Here is a 4786-nt window from a genome sequence, read left to right as displayed (position 1 = left end):
CCCCGAGCCTGGCAACATTGCCCTTCTGGCAATGCTCTTCCTAATGCAGCCCAGCATGCTGTTGGCTGCCTTTGCCACCAGGGCCCATTGGTRGCCAAGCAGAACATAAGCCAGCAGCATCTCGAGGTCTTTTTCTGCAAAGCTGCTTTCCAGCCTGTATCCTAAAAAGCAAAGGCCAAAGCCATGGTATAAATCTGTTAATTTCTGTATGATGAGCTAGTGAAGATGACCAACCCAGTTCATGGCTATGCAAGTAGTGCATAAGGAAAGAGATGGTGTTTGCTATGTTCATGAGGAGTATGAGCTAGAGGTCTGTTGCCTTTCTTCGAAAGGGATGCTGAAAGATTAGAAAAGCTTCAAAAGAAGTATTCGGTGTCTGGCAAAATGCTTCAAATGGGATAAAAAGCTTACATTTGTTTATTAAAAAAGAGGTGTCTTGATTACATAGGAAGAAGTCAGATCTCTAGTGAATGTTTTACTGTGATGCATATCTGTTGCTAAGCAAACCTTCGAAGGGAGAACAAGAGAAACTATCTGAGAAATGGTTTTGTCCAAGTAGCRAAAATGGACAGTGTAAGAATCTCTGCTGCTATTTGCTTTCAGTGTGTTGTGTGCTTCTTCTTGAAGGCAAAAGAGATTCTGATGCATGAAATATGAGCTGATGGYTTTAGAGAGGATGCATGCATAAATGCAAGTTTCAATATGGTGTGATACCCAATGAGTCTTTGTATCACACATTTGGAAAGACTAGCAATGAGCGTTTGAGGCTATAAAAGGCAATGTAAGCAAGACAAAGCATCTGGTAACTTATGACGAATTGGGAGAAAAGAAAATGGTGCCATACAACCAAACTGAAATATTAAACATTGACAGAGATGTTGCAAGTCAATTGTCAGAAAATTTCTCTGTTGTAATGAGACGGAAAGCTATAGGGATCATACCAGTTGGCAATATCTGTGATGTAAAAGAAGCTGCTATGGAAAAGATATGAAAAATGGTGCAGGGAAAGCAAGAGTCCTTATTAGAGTAGAAGGAGAATCATGGGAGACAGGACAGTGAAATGTCATCCATTGTTTAAGTAAAACAAAGATGCAAAATAAAACAGGAATGAAACGTTGTTTAGCAAGTCACTACTAGTGTATCTTGGAACAGATCTGAATGAAGCGGAATTTTGTGGGGAAATCCAGCTTTGTGGGAAAGGTAGGAAATACTGATAATGAACTACTGAGTCTGTGAGCTGAAGATTTTGTTGATCAAAAGTCTGCATTCTTCGGTGAGATTAGGCTATATAAAAGGAACTGCTTGTATCTTACAGGAAGATGGTTAACCTTCAAGGTTAAGCTCTAGTAGGAATAGCCCTGGGATATTAAACTACAAATGCAATAGTAAGACGCTAATAGAGCAAATGCTGTAAAGAAGAAAGAAGTCAAATTTAAGTGTTGAGTGAATTCATCCAGTGTTATACAAAGCAAAAAGAATGTTAAGCACTCTTCACTGATTTCTAACATTAGACTGTAAGCAATTGAAATCAGAAATGCTAACTGATAAGAAATTTGGTGTAGCTGGCATTACTGTATAACTAATAACTAGTCAAGGTTGTGGTATAACAAATAGGACTCAGCAAACAGCTTCATTTCAGTCCTTTAAATTGCAAGTTAAGGATGATCATAGGGCCATTACAGACTTGATAATCACTTGATTTAGGGCAATGCTCTAACGTTCAGACAGAAAGTGCAAATAATGTCAAGTGAGGACAGGTTGACATATCAAAAAGTGTCATTTGTTGGATATGGGCACTTCTTCTTAGGTCCTGGGAGGGACAGTTCTCCACCCAGCGTTATTTAACACTTGAATTGATGATTGAAAGTACATGTAACGTTTCTACTGATAAAATCTGTAGGTGGCATAAAAATGAGTAAGGCAGAAAGTTATTAAGGTAAGATAACCACAAAGAGCCCTATGTAGCAGGGTAAGGCTATTCAAATGTCTTTTTCTTTCAAAGCAGTCAAGCACAACTTACGTACCTGGGACAAATGAAGGCATGCCACTCCTCCAAAGAGGACTGTATCAAAAAGAAAAGTAAGTCTGAATAGAATTTGACCTTGTTAATGGGGAAGCAGCTTAATCTGACCAGGGCCATTATTTTAGGCACTAAAATACAGAGCTACCCCAGTCCCCAGAAGTTTGCCATTTAAGGTTAAGACATGAGACAATAGATCTATACAGATAGACAAACTTGAGGAAACAAACACTGTTGATTGGAGAGACAACAGTAAGGCCCCTGTCAGCCTAGCTCTTTTTGAAGACTTGAAGGAAACAACAACAAAAAAAAATGCACAAACTTTTATCTGAATATTGGAAAAATATTTTACAACATGAGATGCAGAACTCTTATTACTTAGAAAAAATGTTATGAGGTGGTTTGATTACAGTGTATAAGTACAGTCACTGAAGAAAACATACTGGATACTATAAATTTTTTTAATCAGGTGGATGTAAGGCATAAGAATAGCAACACCAAAGCGAACAGCTTTAAACTGAAACAGGTAATTCCAAATGATAACAAGCACATGGTTTCAATGATAAAAGTGATTACCCACTGAAATTACAGATCTGTAACTTTTTCAAGAAGCCACAATTTATTTGGTATGTGTTACTGGAGGGATGTGTGAAATGACTTGTGATACATAAGCAGGCAAACTGAATGGTCCTTTAAGGCCTTGAATTTCATTACCATGAATACACAGTAAATGAAAGTTGCAGAAGAGAAACCCATAAAAAGCTATTAAATGCAAAGCCACCACTTCCATCACAGGAGGTCTCTGAATCGTAAATCACCATGAGTTAGGAGGGCATTCAAGGAAGTRTCGCTTACATATCCGCTTACATATCTTCATGATTGTTTCTAGGCATTCAGTGTTGGCAACTGTCAGAAATAAGATAAGTGGGTCAGGTGGACTTATGATTTGACCTTGAACCACCATTTTTATGTCACTAACTGCAAAGCTGGGAAGGATCTTTTTCAAGGATGTGCTTTAGTTCAGCCAGAAATGATGGACTCAGTATGAGGATCATGATACAGAATCCTTTGCCTGTATTGAGTGTGTAGATAGGCCAGGAAGACAAATTACTATGATTGTCATCTTTGGCCTTGTAAAACTGAGAAGATACAATGCCTTATTAGTAGTCTACTGTGTCTCCAGCTGTGCTTACTCTGTCATGCTCCTGTGTGCACTTAACTTTCTTCAGGCAATCACAGCTGACAGGATGCTGGATCTGCTCCCTCCAAAGTAGTTCGCAGCTAATTGCTAGCACTCTGGAAKGAAAGGGAGGGCAGACTCCTGAGGGCAATGGTGACCCTCTGGTCATCATAATGGGCTACAGGGTGCAAGCCAACCACATGTAGATAGCCTAGGCCATTCCATTGAGAAGCTGTGGAGTTCCTTTTGGTCAAGTCAGGTGCCCAGTTACAGAGGACAATGTAGGCTCATCCACGGGTACACATTTCTCCAGGAAAATTAGAATACTCTTTCTCAGTAGATTCCTCCATTCTTCACTCCAGAATGCAGGCTTGTTTTCTGAAGAATTTGCTCTCTACTATTTGGCCTTGAGCATTACTTATTCACATAGCTATCATAAGTCATGTCATATTAACTCCTCTGCAGCTGTTTCTTACTCAGTCCCTTAACTGTTCCCTCTAAATCTTCTTTTTATGCTCATCCTTCATTGTTTCCAGTGCTTCCTCAACTTCCTTAAAATCATTGTTTGAAAGTGTACTTCATAAATATCTTTCACTGGATACTCACTAAATAATTTTCCTTTTTCTTTTCTTTTTTTTCCCCCAATAGCAATTGGGGAAGTGTCACAGTCCACCAAATCCAATATCCTCACTCTCCCAATGCTTGATGGATTCTTAAGAGAAGGGCATACAAAAACATACGTAGGGTAATAGTTCTTGGCATAGATCTGTTTAAAGTTTGAAATATTACACCTCCTCCTACGCTTTTGTCCCACGTTCACTTGTAGGACACTGGTTATTCTCACTCACATGCGCCCGGGATGGCCGCAGCGCCCGGGAGCAGCACGGGCGGCCCGCGCCGAGGACACCCGGGCCTGGGCCGGGCCTGGGCCGGGCCGGGCCCGGCACCGCGCCCCGCCCCCAGCCGGGGGCCGGCCGCCACCGCCCGCCAGGTGGGTCCGCGGGCGGGCGCAAATGGCAGCGCCGCTGGGCGGGCCGGGGCCGCCGGTGGCCTGGCCGGGCTCTCTGGGCCTGAGCGGCCTCACGGCCAGGGTCTGACGGAGGGGGCCGGGCCGGGCCGGGCCAGGCCAGATGGCGGCGAGAGGGCGCTGAGGCGGGGGAGGGAGGAGGCGTTGAGAGTGTGGGACGCTGAGGCGGCGGCGGCAAGGTGGTGAGGGGCGCTGAGCGGAGGAGATGGCCGGGGCGGAGGGGAGGCAGCGGCCGCTGAGGCGGGGCGAGGGGAGGGCGGTGGCGCACGGCCGCTCGCCCACCCGCTTCCTGAGGCTGCCCACCGGCGCGGGGCCGGGCGCTGCCCGAGGGGCAGGGAAGGTGCGGGCACCGCCCCCGCCCGTCCGCGGGAGGAGCTCCGCGCCGGCCGCCCCCGCAGGATCGGCGGAGCCAGCGTCCTCCCGCCTCCGGGACGCAGGCCGGGAGAGGCGCGGCCGCGCCGCACTGGGACTCCTTCCCCGGCGCCCGGGCGCTGCGCGCAGCCCGCTGGCGCTTGGCTGCGGCCCCCGCGCGGCGCGCACTTCGCAGACGGTCCCTGCG

The sequence above is a fragment of the Rhea americana genome, unplaced genomic scaffold, assembly GCF_003343005.1.
Source record: "Rhea americana isolate MKP2758 unplaced genomic scaffold, rheAme1 scaffold_354, whole genome shotgun sequence".
Lineage (NCBI taxonomy): Eukaryota > Metazoa > Chordata > Aves > Rheiformes > Rheidae > Rhea > Rhea americana.
The sequence above is the reverse complement of the archived record's forward strand: the minus strand, read 5'-3'. Positions refer to the sequence as shown.